General features: G+C 41.0%; 1 protein-coding gene and 3 long non-coding RNA genes across 4 annotated transcripts in view; 2 read left to right on the top strand and 2 right to left on the bottom strand.

The window, feature by feature from the left end:
• The window catches only part of sorcs3a (sortilin related VPS10 domain containing receptor 3a), a 299,340-nt gene that overhangs the window by 226,817 nt on the left and 57,944 nt on the right, over positions 1–14,579 (bottom strand). The gene's annotated exons all lie outside the window — the stretch shown is intronic.
• Positions 37–1,896, bottom strand: LOC146516129 (uncharacterized). The gene is made up of 2 exons (XR_014874439.1): positions 1,851–1,896; positions 37–1,320 (listed from the first exon to the last, which is right to left on the bottom strand). It is a non-coding gene; the product is annotated as an uncharacterized LOC146516129 (long non-coding RNA).
• Positions 1,905–14,579, top strand: part of LOC146516124 (uncharacterized) — a 64,720-nt gene continuing 52,045 nt past the window's right edge. Inside the window, exon 1 of the long non-coding RNA XR_014874450.1 lies at positions 1,905–1,936. This is a non-coding gene — a long non-coding RNA (uncharacterized LOC146516124). The remainder of the gene's footprint in view (positions 1,937–14,579) is intronic.
• Positions 6,711–7,611, top strand: LOC146516128 (uncharacterized). The gene is made up of 2 exons (XR_014874451.1): positions 6,711–6,810; positions 7,106–7,611. It is a non-coding gene; the product is annotated as an uncharacterized LOC146516128 (long non-coding RNA).

The raw sequence follows: 14,579 nt of genomic DNA, 5'->3' as shown, positions 1-14,579 counted from the left end.
AATATATATATATATATATATACATATATATATATATATATATATATATATATATATATATATATGTGTGTGTGTGTGTGTGTGTGTGTACGTATCATATATCACATTCAAAGACATGAATGTGATATATGATACGTACATATAATGACATTAAAAAGCAAATCTTCATTAACAAGTTACGAGTAAGTTAACGAGCTAACTGCGCTAACGCACTAGTTCCCACCAACTGAGCATTGCATGGCACATCCGACAAACTGTTTTACTTTTGTCCATGATGCACTTACCATCAGGGTCATGCTTCACATGAAAACCAAAATAGTTGCAAAGGCCAGATCTGAATGAGGGTGGGGGAGGTTCAATTTCCAGTAGCGTTGAGGCAGTTGCCATGTTGCAATGAGATTAGCTTCTGTCTTGCTAGCTTGCGCTGCGCTCAGTGGATCTGCACTCGACAGTGCAGCCTAGGCGGAGTAGTTGAACGCAGATCCACTGAGCGCTCAACACAGACAGCATCGTCAGAATAAAAGTTGATACATTAAATAAAAAATTTTGTATTGTTCGATATATATGCGTACCTAACCGAAAGCACTGTATGGAACGGTTCAATATCGATACGAGTATTGTTGCACCCCTAATATATATATATATATATATATATATATATATATATATATATATATGTATGTATTATATATCACATTCATGTCTTTGAAGTTACTTCCAATAAGAATTAACTCTTTTTTTCCAGCCGAGAGAAAACGAAGGAGTTCTTTGTGAATTATTAATGAACACGTTCTTATGCAAAGCACGTTGTTGACTTACTGAGTAAATATAAAGCATAGATTGAGTCCTTCAAACAGGTTCTCCTAAAATGAAATCCAGCGCATTAATTTTGAGGCAACAATGAGCTCGAATGGCTTAAAATTTGAGATTAAAAATAAAAAATCTGACTATTGGTTCATTCAGCTTCAATTTTGTTTCAAAAAGCATCTCTTATGATAATATTCTGTACAAGCAAAGGATGTCTTTTGTTTTGTACATGTTTTATAAAAGTACATATCTTTTTACTTGAGTCACATATCTTACCTTTTTTGGCACCAGAATCTGCTCACAGCTGTTTGACACTGGCCTAAAAAAGCAAGTCTAATGCCTCAAAGTGAAACAATCAGACTGTCCAAAGAAACAGGACGGACCTGTTCTTGTGTTTGGGATGCCATTCAAACAGGCCTTTACTAGAACACCTTGAAAGGATGTTGATGTAGTCAAAGGAGCTTGCAAAGAAAAGCGTCTGGACTTCTTTAAGTTGCTTGAAGACTTTCACCTCTCATCCGAGAAGCTTCTTCAGTTCTAAGGTCAAATGGTGGAGAGTCCCAGATTTAAACCTAGTGGAAGTTTCCCCCCACAGAGGGACAAAAGGACCCCTGATGATCCTCTAATCGCCTGAGCCAAGGTGTGAAACTGGATTATAGATGGCAGACAGTTGGTGTCGTAAACCACCGCCTCTGTTCGAAGATGGTCGCTCACAGTGGACATAGATGCTTCTTTCACTCCTCTTTCAAACCATCTGTCCTCTCTGTCCAAAATGTGAACATTGGCATCCTCAAAGAGTGACCTTTGACCTTTAGATGCAGATGGACTGCTGAGACTTGTCCTGTGGAGGTGGATCTTCTATGTTGTGCCATGCACTTGTGAAGTGGCTGTTTGGTCTCTCCAATGTAGAGGTCTGGGCATTCCTCGCTGCACTGTACAGCAAACACCACATTGTTAAGTCTGTGTTTTGGCGTTTTGTCTTTCGGGTGAACCAGTTTGTGTCTGAGCGTGTTGCTGGGTCTGAAACTCTGGCTGATTGGGACCCACACCCAGTTTCACACCTTGGCTCAGGCGATTAGAGGATCATCAGGGGGTCCTTTGTCCCTCTGTGGGGGGAAACTCCCACTAGGTTTAAATCTGGGACTCTCCACCATTTGACCTTAGAACTGAAGAAGCTTCAAGTTGCTTCAAACGTCTTCAAGTAACTTAAAGAAGTCCAGACGCTTTTCTTTGCAAGCTCCTTTGACTACGATGACCTGGTTGACCGAGAACCAGAGATATTGATGTAAATGCACCACTGTGGGCACCTCAGTATACTGTAGATGACTCTACATTCCTGGGAAATACCTTAAAATGATGGAAAAATGTAATAAAAAATGAACACATAAATACATACGACGTGAGTGTGGCAGCTATGAACGAATGTTCTGACACAGAAATCTGATCTGCAAAACGACTTACAGAGCTTTATGGTGAGTTCCAGCTTGTTGTCTAGCTTGTTGCCACACAACCTCACTCTCACTGCTCTCATGCTGTTCCTCTCAGTCACAGCAGGTTCTCTTATTTAGCAAAGGAGCGCTATTTACCCACTGTACACTACCAACTCAGCCAACAAACAGGCAGACACAGTTACAGTCTAGCTGGTGAACATGGTGGAGCATATAGCAGCTAATGGTCCATGTTTCCCTCTGGAGTTGGTGTAGACCAAAAAAACATACCTATGCAACTGTGTGCAATCACAATCTCCATATGAACTTGAACGACGGTGTCATGTCTGCAGCATGTGGCTCAAAGCAATCAGTTGTGCAAGTTTGATAACGTCCTGATAGAGCTAAACTAAAAAACCTAATGACCTTTGCATAATTACTGAAGAAATGACTTTTTACTCCTGTAGAACCAAACCAGAGCTTTACTTTATATTTTTATATGCTGTAGTGCCAGTTTTTTTTTTAACTATACACGTATAATAAATGCATCATGCATAGGGATGGGTACCGGTATCCGGTGCCATGATGGCACCGGTTCTGACATAAACGGTAGTAACCAGACCGAAAAGCAGCGCACACTTCGGTGCTTTATTTCGGTGCTTTTTTTCCTGAGCTGTGATACACTTTCTTCTTCCTTACATTTGTATTGGCGGTTGGCAAACAACTGAAAGGTGCATTACCGCCACCAACTGGTATGGAATGATACACTTTAGATTCTAGCCAATCATTTTAAGTTTCCGAGAATAGTAGGCGGGTCCAGGTACGTACGTTCTTTTAGAGCAGAGCTACAAATTAAAAATGTCCAAGGCGAAGCGGTCAAAAGTCTGGCTGTACTTCACAGCAAAAGATGCAAACTCAGCAGCCTGCAACAAGTGCTTTAAGGTGATACTGTGATACTGTCAAAGGAGGTAACACCTCAAATCTGATGAAACACCTGGCGACGCATAGTGTTTTTTTTTAAAGCCGAGAAATGCGCCGTATTTGATAGCTTGCTGCGAGACCTCACACCGAGCACATCTACTGCTTGTGGGTTGCCTGTTATCGGACCCGGAATTAGCAACATCCCCCAAAAACCCGAAGAGGAGAGTCCTGGCCCCTAGCCCTGCCAGTGTAGCAGAAATGATGAGGATGATGATGGCAGCTGCAGCCGTTCTTCTCTGCGTGAGTAGCTTAATGTTGTTCGTGTGTAATTTACGTTGAGTAGGCTAACCACGTTATTACATTAATGCATGTAAGGTGAACAGCAAACACCATCATAGTTACATGCAGCTGTCTTCTTGTTTGATGGCAGATACTCCCTTCACCCTGGACAAAAAGGCTAAAATGACCAAAGAAAAAGTGGAAAACAGTTAAACATGAGAGGTTTTTGGACAAAGTTTGTGTTTTTTTCCATTGTTTAAGCACTGCGTCCAGCCAAGAATGATACCATATATGCCCCATAGCTGCAGAAAAGGCTAACATTGTTATCTTTTTACAAAAAAAACAGCTGAACATGAGAGGTTTTTGGACCACTTTTGTGTTTTCCATTCTTTAAGCACCGGTTTGAGCACCGTTTAAGCACCGGCACCGTTTCAAAAGTACCGGTTTGGCACCGGTATCGGATAAAACCTAAACGATACCCATCCCTAATCATGCATTTATTACTTCCAGGCTGGACGACTGTAATTCATTATTATCAGGAAGTCCTAAAAACTCCCTGAAAAGCCTTCAGTTAATCCAAAATGCTGCAGCAAGAGTCCTGACAGGGACTAGAAAGAGAGAGCATATTTCTCCTGTTTTGGCTTCCTGTTAAATCCAGAATTCAAAATCTTGCTCCTCACATAGAAGCAGAGATGGTAATCCGATTACTTTTTTCAAGTAACGAGTAAAGTAAGGGATTACTATTGCAAAAACGGTAATTAGATTACCGTTACTTTCCCGTAGGAACGCTGCTTTACTGCGTTACTAAAATCGTGATTTTTCTGCGAGAATGTCTCATGACAGTGACGTAAGCGAGTGCGACGTTCGTGACAACAGCTGTGTGCAGATCAACAATGGATCATATATCGAGTGCAGAGAGAGCATGAGCGTGCAGCGTTTAAAGCGTGGAAGTACTGACCTTACTTTGAGTTTGATTCCATAAAAAGTGACAAAAACATTAGTGTCCGTTGTGCGTGGGAAGAAAACTTCTTTTTACAGCGAAAAAAACCCTTAAACTTCCAAGCAAGCACCGAGTAGCTACGACGTAATGGGAAACTCACAGAGAAACTCGCGGATTCTTCCACTGACCGCTGCACACCTGCACCAGGGTAAACCTCCGCCTACCCCACTCCTGCTTTACAGGTGAAAATAGAGCAACAGGACCGCTAGTCTTTGACTTTATTTATTTTCTGCTGTGTTACTTGCATCTATTTGAAAGACTGAGTGTAAACACACAAAAATATTTTATTTTATGTGCTGGAATGTGCAGAAAATAGGTTTAAATGTTAAACAAATTTCTTCCAGTCAGAGAATGTTGCATATAATTAAATTTTTGCTTGATGCATAAAGTTAAAAGATTAAAACTAATAAAACAAGTTTTAAAAAGAGACTTTTCCATTTGATTACATTTTGTATGATGATTATGCAGAAAAAGTAGAATTGGGCTGAAAGATCTATCACTTTATCACCTATTCAGGTTGTAAATCGTGTTTTTAAAAAGTAACCAAGTAAGTATCTAAGTAATTAATTACTTTTGAAAATAAGTAATCAGCAAAGTAATGGGATTACTTTTGGGGGGAAATAATCAGTAATTAGTTACTGATTACTTTTTTCAAGTAACTTGACCAACACTGCATACAAGGTCTTAAATAATCAGGCCCCATCTGATCTTAATGACCTTGCAGTACCATATCACCCTGTTAGAGCACTTCGCTCTCGCACCTGCTTTAATGGGAGGATTATTTTGTTTTTTGACTTATTTGTTTCAGTGAAAACATGTGATCATCCCGGGTTTGACAAAAGGCCAACTGCAATGTGCCAATGAGCTGCACTTCTGTGTAAGAATAGCAGAGTGCATTGTGCCGTAACAAAACCCTGATAACCACTCAACATTTCAGGTGCTGGTATTATCAAAAGTGACACAGGCTGCAGCAGCGATAATCAATACTCCATGTTTCTTCAACATCTACACCCAATAACTCTCACACTACCTAAATGCCAGCGATTCTCCAAACTGAACACACAGCAACTAAAACGTGCAATAAAAGCAGAGCAAAGCACAGAGGCAGCCAGACGGTGGAAGTGCCAAAACATTAATTTAGGAAAATCATTAAGCCACCTTCAAAGACCTTATCGAGGCAACTTACCTCAAAGAGGTAAACATATCCCGTCAGCAGCGAAACAGTTTTGTTAAGACACTCACTTTTGTTGTAAAGTCAAATGAAGGATAAAGAAACAATCCGTCTCATGTAGCTCATTAGAGGAGAGATGAGCCGGGTGCTCTCTGCAGAGTAAGACCCATCAGCTGTCAAACACCTGCTTTCCATGTCTGGAAAACAGGCAGACGGGGAGCCTCACAGAGCGGAGTGCAAACAGTCGGTGTGACTGTAAAACATCCAAAACAACAGCATCAAGAGTAGTACGCCACATCATTACGACTCCACAAGTACACAACAATATGATAGCAGCTCTGAGCCTTTCTGGAAATTCAAAGCATCTTTGCTAGCTTATGAAAAAAGAGATTGAGAGACAAACACCTGATGAGGGCTCGGTTTTCTGAAGGCATGCTGCTCTTTAACTCATCCACACGTTTCAGCTCCTTTGCATTTTTCTCCTCTTTGTTAACCTGAGAAAAGGTCTTTCTCTGCGAGGTAGTCATTAAGTCTGTTTGATGTGTGCCTGGGGTGGAAAGGTGGATTGTCCATCATCGCCTCTCTCATGGGGGCTTTAAGGGATATACCACCATTTCTTTCATTTCTCCCACATTCCCGCTCATTTTCATGTCACTCACGTGCAGATTTTGGCTGGTCTCTCACACATGTTGTTCCTGAAGGAAATATGCATCCAAATTCGTAACCATTTAATTCTGCAGAAGGTCAACAAGCTCAGCTTTCCAGCCCGAGCTATAAAGAATTATCTTCAGCCTCAAGAGGTGCAAAGAGTCCTGCAGCAGATGGCACGGCTGCCACAGAGCCCCGATCCGGACATAGAGTCAGTCTGGGATTACATGAAGGAACAGAAGACTGTTTGCATGATCCAACTGCTTTCACTTTGCCGGCACTCACATCCTCTTTGGTTTTATGCACTTGAAATGGGAGTGAGTGCTTCTGCAATTTAGTTTTAACCTTTCAAGAGAACTAAACTTTCACCTAAACTGACATCATCCTTTGGTGACTTGATTTGCCAGTGACTGATGTGAGGAATTAGAGATATATTTTGCTGCTATTGTTAATCATCATCATCATTACCATTGCATTAATAACATAATCTACAGCATTGATATTGTATTCAGATGTTTAAATATACTGGTACCCGATTAGCCTTTATTACAGGTGCAGTAAATGGTAAATGGTAAATGGACTGGTTCTTATATAGCGCTTTTCTACTCTGTCCAAGCACTCAAAGCGCTTTATACAGCTAATTCATTCACCCAATCACACCCATTCACACAAGCACTTCTAAGCTTAAGTGCTGAGTATCTAACATTCATACATATTCACACTCCGATGGATGCATCGGAGAGCAATATGGGGTTAGTATCTTGCCCAAGGATATTTGGCATGCAGACTGGAGCAGCCTGGGATTGCACCACCGACCTTCTGGTTAGTGGCTGATCCGCTCTGCCACCTGAGCTATAACCACTCTAAACTGTTGAGTTGAATCTATAATCTTAAATGCTTTTGAATGCTTGTTATAATCTGAAATGTGTACGTGCTGGCCTTCTGGATATCCCGGACAAGCCCCCAAAATGTTAATCTATGTTTTGCCGCTGTACTCAAGGTTCCAGGTTGAGAGAAGTCCACACTAAAGCATACAATTAATATCGTTTTCATTTCTTTTCTTAAAACCTCCATTTGCTTCATCTGCCTAGAGTTTAACTCATCTGTTTCTCTCTGGGTGCTCACTTGTCACAGTCAGTTCCTTCTATGGGCATGTAAAGTTCCCATAACCATCGTTTGACTTCACCTGGCCGGACCAGTGTTGTTATTATGTCAGTTGATTACCTCCTCTACCCCTCCTCAATATTGAACCCAACACTGACACGAACACAAGCCAGGGATAAATTGAGACTTCATATTTTCATTTTGACACTGGTTTCTGGAAAATGGTAGTTTGTCGTTAGGAATAAAAACAGCATTTCACACACAAACAGTTCCAGATTGAAGTCTACTGTGAAAGACATTCCAACTGATTACTATTCAGCTTTTGTTCTGAGCTGAAAGCACAAATGAGTAAAGCCCTTGTGACATACTTACCTTCTCCTGTAGGGTCTGAGAAATAACTGTGAATGAGCTCTACACTTTCAGTTTTCGATTTTTTTCCTGGTATAAATAAATTCCAACATTTTTTGACAGTGAGAAAATGCAGAAGGTACAATTACTCTGTATTATGCCTTACTTCTGGCGAAATTCCAGCCTTAAATCACACACAGCTTCACTTAAGAGGAAAGCTCATTTTGTCAGAAAAGTAAATGATCTTCTCGCTTCCCTGGTTTTCCCTTGTTTCACCAACCAAGAGACTCACTCTTAATCTCTTCATGAAATGAGACTATAAACAATGAGAAATTCACCAGACATCTCCTATTCCATTCTGCTGGAAAAGGTTGAAGTTAGCCTTGGGCAAAGCTGTTAGTGCTTCATGCTCCAGCAATCTGGCAACTACTTCTGCAGGGGAACCTTCGCGCAAGGGTGAGAGAGGTTGTGTATCTTGCCAGGCGACATGATGTGTGTGTTTATTTTGTCTCTATTTCTTTCCTTATTTTGTACTTGCACGGTGCACGGAAAAGGGGGGAAAAGAGGGAATGCAGTTGTTGCAGTGGAGGTGCAGACACGTCTGAGACACCCTTCTCTTCGGGAGTGACGTTGCATTCGAGCAGAAATAAAAGTGAATTTAGCTTAAATGTCAGAATGATAAGGAAACATAATCATGGGTGTTCACGTGTTGTTGGAGGCGAATATACAGCTTCGTGTATTCCTGACATGTAGCATCAAAAACACAACAGGGCCTTGAGGCGCCTTATTGAGTCTTTTGCTGCTTTTCAAAGAAGTCTCTTTAGAGTTTAAATTCACCCTGTTAACCTTTTCACCCGAGTGGGATAAGGCTGCCACATTAGTCGACGACATTTTGGAAAATCAATAGAAACAGGTTGGAGTCTCCGCTCGTTGTGAACTTCTGAGCCCTATGCAGCCATCTTTCCTCCTCTCCTCCCTCATCGGGCATCTCACTGCTCATTAACCTTTGTGCTCCATTCACAGGGGCTCCATTTTTGGGCACATTTGTTTCCTTTATGTTACTCAGGCCATTTCACTGCTTGACCAGATTCCTGCTAGCACTCCATTGGAACCTCTTTAACACATTTCTGGATTCCTGCCTCCATCCTCTGATAAAAGGCTTCTATCACACTGGTTGCGAGTCCTCCTGTTCTCCTCTGCAAACCACCAGAGGGTATCCTCTATCTCTGCACTGTCCCAGCACATTAAATCAAATATATGTCCTTTCTGAGCTGTTTCTGCCATATGCTACCCTTTGGCATTTTTGCAAAGAGGGAATATCATAAAAAAATCACTGAACGTCTCACAGTTTTTCACCAAAATAATCACAGTTTTCACAGGACTCTATGCTGCACTGTGAAAAACTAAGTGCACCCCATAATTCAATATCTTGTAGAATCACATGTAGCAGGAATAACTCGAAGTGGTCGTTTCCTGCATGATTTGTATCGGTGTCGATGTGAAGGAATCTGGGGCCACTCTTCTTTACTTTCCGAGGTTTGGGAGCATTTTTTAATGCAGACATCTCTTAAGTAGGTAATGCTTTTTTATTAGAGACATGCATTTAAAAAATTGTATATGACAGAATAAATAAAAGCAAGGAATGAGCAAAATAAAATACAAAGGAAACATAAAAAAATTGTTAATATAAATGTAAAACTGCAAAACTAATGTGCAATATTAGTAAAAATTTAAACAGAAAGCCTGGATAAATGTCCATTTAGTGCGCTGTATTTAAGTACAAGGATTTAAAACCATTTCTCAAATCTACTGGGAGGCAATGTAAAGACTATGAAACAGGATTAATGCGACTAAAACGGGTTAAGAGTCTGGCAGCAGCACTTTGTATAGCTTGAAGGTGTGAAAATGATTATCTATCCAAGCCAGTAAACAGGGCATTACAATAATCTAGCTGCAATGACACCAATGCACGAACAACAGTTCACCCGAGGAAACCATTATTCAGAAATGGTTCTTAAATGAAAGAAACAGAAACGTGAAATAAATTTTACATGCAAATGGAAGAAGAATCACATAATACCCCGAGATTATGAATGTCAGACTTAACAGATGAGCAAAAAGGAAGCAAGAGCTCGAGTGATTCTTCATTGTTGTTTTGGAGGAGCTATAATCACGGCGTCTGCCTTGTTGGAATTTAAAACAGTGTAATTGTTGACGAGGCAGTCACACAGTTACTTTGGGATGCAAAACCAACTATCAAGCTACAGGGGAATGCCATCAGCATAAAAATGAGAAGAAATCAAAAGACTGAATATAGAAAGAAAATAATAACAGACCCAGAACTGAACCTTGTGGAATCCCAGAGGTTAAAGACAAAGTGGTAAAAGAAAATTTGCTCATCCTAACAGTGAGTTAAGGTTCTGTCAGATAAATATGAGGGAAACCAGTCAAACACTGACCCACAAATACCAGCAAAATCTCAAAGCTATTAAGTAAAACATGATGGTCAAAAGTATCAAAAACAGCACTGAGGTCAGTACGGAAAAAAGCCCGGTATCAGAAGCAGAGGTGTGGACTCGAGTCAAATGACTTGGACTCGAGTCATTAATTTTATGACTTTAGACTTGACTTGAAAAATGTTCTAAGACTGTGACTTGACTTGGACTTTTACACCAGTGACCTGGGACTTGAATTGGACTTGAACCGGTTTACTTGAAAAGAATTGATATTTCACCCCAAATATAAAATTTAACATACAGTGGGGCAACAAAGTATTTAGTCAGCCACCGATTGTGCAAGTTCCCCCACTTAAAATGATGACAGAGGTCAGTAATTTGCACCAGAGGTACACTTCAACTGTGAGAGACAGAATGTGAAAAAAAAAATCCATGAATTCACATGGTAGGATTTGTAAAGAATTTATTCGTAAATCAGGGTGGAAAATAAGTATTTGGTCACCTCAAACAAGGAAAATCCCTGGCTCTCACAGACCTGTAACGTCTTCTGTAAGAAGCTTTTCTGTCCCCCACTCGTTACCTGTATGAATGGCACCTGTTTGACCTCATCATCTGTATAAAAGACACCTGTCCACAGCCTCAACCAGTCAGACTCCAAACTCCGCCATGGCCAAGACCAAAGAGCTTTCGAAGGACACCAGGAAAAGAATTGTAGACCTGCACCAGACTGGGAAGAGTGAATCTACAATAGGCAAGCAGCTTGGTGTGAAAAAATCAACTGTGGGAGCAATCATCAGAAAATGGAAGACATACAAGACCACTGATAATCTCCCTCGATCTGGGGCTCCACGCAAGATCTCATCCCGTGGGGTCAAAATGATCATGAGAACGGTGAGCAAAGATCCCAGAACCACACGGGGGGACCTGGTGAATGACCTGCAGAGAGCTGGGACCAAAGTAACAAAGGTCACCATCAGTAACACACTACAACGGCAGGGAATCAAATCCCGCAGTGCCAGACGTGTTCCGCTGCTGAAGCCAGTGCATGTCCAGGCCCGTCTGAAGTTTGCCAGAGAGCACATGGATGATACAGCAGAGGATTGGGAGAATGTCATGTGGTCAGATGAAACCAAAGTAGAACTTTTTGGTATAAACTCAACTCGTCGTGTTTGGAGGAAGAAGAATACTGAGTTGCATCCCAAGAACACCATACCTACTGTGAAGCATGGGGGTGGAAACATCATGCTATGGGGCTGTTTTTCTGCCAAGGGGACAGGACGACTGATCCGTGTTAAGGACAGAATGAATGGGGCCAAGTATCGTGAGATTTTGAGCCAAAACCTCCTTCCATCAGTGAGAACTTTGAAGATGAAACGAGGCTGGGTCTTCCAACATGACAATGATCCAAAACACACCGCCCGGGCAACAAAGGAGTGGCTCCGTAAGAAGCATTTGAAAGTCCTGGAGTGGCCTAGCCAGTCTCCAGACCTCAACCCCATAGAAAATCTGTGGCGGGAGTTGAAAGTCCGTGTTGCTCGGCGACAGCCCCAAAACATCACTGCTCTTGAGAAGATCTGCATGGAGGAATGGGCCAAAATACCAGCTACTGTGTGTGCAAACCTGGTAAAGACCTATAGTAAACGTTTGACCTCTGTTATTGCCAACAAAGGTTATGTTACAAAGTATTGAGTTGTATTTTTGTTATTGACCAAATACTTATTTTCCACCCTGATTTATGAATAAATTCTTTACAAATCCTACCATGTGAATTCATGGATTTTTTTTTTCACATTCTGTCTCTCACAGTTGAAGTGTACCTCTGGTGCAAATTACTGACCTCTGTCATCATTTTAAGTGGGGGAACTTGCACAATCGGTGGCTGACTAAATACTTTTTTGCCCCACTGTACATATTATATAGAAAGTGTGCACCATTAACTCAATTCATTCATTCATTTATTCAAACCACACTCAATCAAATTAACCATATTTTTTAAAAAGACAACAACAAAAAAAACACTCAAAAATGCTGCAAGGAATTATTTTTTTCAGGTACATAAACTATGAAGTAGTCAACAAAAAACCGAAATGCAATATGCAAAACATGCAAGAACAGAATCATAAACAGAGATGGAACAACTTCCAACTTTCTCTGACAGTTGAAGTTGCATAAAGAACGGTAGGTGGTGCTTCTCTTTTGCTACGATGAGATAGCTGACTTCATCTAACTAGCAAATGTTGTCTAGGCTCCGTTGGTGATACAGGTTTTTTTTAATGTGTATGATATTTCTGACATGCTATTTTAAAGCTGGTCCTACAAGCGCATCCAAGAGTAACATGCAGCTTATCTCAGACTTGTCGGTGAAAATTATTCTTGGAGCTAAGTTTAATTGAGCTGCATTTTTATAGAGGTGCAATTTCACAATTTGTGTATATTTTCTAAGTTCACTATTTCGTCATGTGTTGAGAAAAACAGAGATTTTAAAATCACATGGTCTAATATTTACATTTAGCATATAACTGCGACATGCTTTTTTCATTTTTTCTTTTAAAGACTCGAAAGGACTTGAAATTCAAAGTTTCAGACTTGTGACTTTACTCGGACTTTTAAACCAGTGACTTGAGACTCGACTCTGACTTGCCTGACATTACTTGAGACTTGACTTGTGACTTGAGGATAAAAACTTGAGACTTACTTGAGACTTGCAAAACAATGACTTGGTCCCACCTCTGATCAGAAGTCTCGAAAGTTCATTATAGACTTTTAACAGAGCAGTCTCAGTGGAGTGCTGCTTTTGAAAACCATTTAGTCTAAATAAACACTTTGAGTGCTGAAATTGAGTAAAAGCATACTGTGTAAGTATTAGTCCCTTTTACTGTTTACCAGATATAAATAATGATGGAAAAGACTCATGGGGAGGGGCCATAACCTTATTCACAAATGGAGAGAGAAAAGAAATATAGGCAGAATTGGACGGTATCAAAGCATGCTGAGGTGGCAGAGAAACAATGCTGCTAGCAGTATCAACTAACACCTTGGGATTTATTCTTATTTCTATTTATGAGACTCTTGAAATAAGAGTAGAAAAGCTCTTTAAAATACACTTTTATGAGAATGTATTTGTCCCCTGTGCAGCAAATCAGGATTCCTGCTGTGACAGCAGAGTGAACGGTAGATGCCCACACTTGACGATAAACAGAAGGAAGCGAGGAGACTCGTCCAATCCCAGGAAAACCTCGCAAACAAAGAGATCCCTTCAAGCAGCAATGGCGATATGTCAGTCAAGCTTTGGTGGAAAAAGAAGCTCCGATTCACCAACCCTTGCAATCATCCATTACAGTTTTGATAGCCAGTAAAAAAGAGAAGACATCTAGGCAGGGATGCAACGCTGGACAAAAATGCAAAAATAAGACATCTGAAATGTGTAAAGTAAATAGAGTCAAACAAAAGTTCCATCTTGCACCAGCTGACAATTCAAGGTCCCACCACATCATGCCAAATTGGTTGAAGTCTGGACCTTCATTGGGGTATTGCAGCACCTTGATTGTTTTCTTTTTCAGCTATTATGTTGTTGTAAGCACTGTTGGCTCACAACAAGAAGGCCCTCGGTTCAAATTCCCTATCTGGCCTTTCTGGAGTTTGCATGTTCTCCCTGTGTGGGTCCTCTCTGGGTACTCTGGCTTCCTCCAACAGTTCAAAGACATGCAGTTAGTGGGTAAGGTTAATGGGTGATTCTAAATTGCCTTTAGGCTGTGAATGGTTGTCTATGTCTCTGTGTTAGCCCTATGAGAAGCTGAAGACATGTCCAGGGTCTACTCCTCCGAGCGCCCATGCTAGATGGAATAGACTCCCCGCCAAGATGCTTCTCTAGACAAACAAGAGAATGGATGGCTGCTGTATATTTGCTGCTGTGCTTTGGGTCATTGTCTTGTGACGTGACCCAGTTTCACCCACATATTAGCTGTCAGACAGATGACCTGTTATTTCACTCTAGAATCCTTGGGTATACAGAGGAGTTCACGGTTGACTCAATGAACGCACTGTGTCCAGGTCCTGTGGCTGCAAAACAAACCTGAATCACCACCCCATCACTGTGCATTGTAGCCAAACATTTTCACTTTGGTCTCGTCTGCGGTTCTTTCAGATGCATTTTTGTAAACCTAGGGTGAACGTTTCACTGCACTCTCATGGCATCTGTATGATATTATGAATTAAAAGAAATATTGAATTGGACTGGTCTGAGTTTCGAAAAAACGATTAGAGGATGGATTAAATGTGAAAGGGTCCTCACTAGGGATGGGTATCGTTTAGGTTTTATCTGATACCGGTGCCAAACCGGTACTTTTGAAACGGTGCCGGTGCTTAAACGGTGCTCGAACCGGTGCTTAAAGAACGGAGAACACAAACTTGTCCTAAAA

This window comes from Neolamprologus multifasciatus, chromosome 6, assembly GCF_963576455.1.
Source record: "Neolamprologus multifasciatus chromosome 6, fNeoMul1.2, whole genome shotgun sequence".
NCBI lineage: Eukaryota > Metazoa > Chordata > Actinopteri > Cichliformes > Cichlidae > Neolamprologus > Neolamprologus multifasciatus.
The sequence above is the reverse complement of the archived record's forward strand: the minus strand, read 5'-3'. Positions and strand labels throughout refer to the sequence as shown.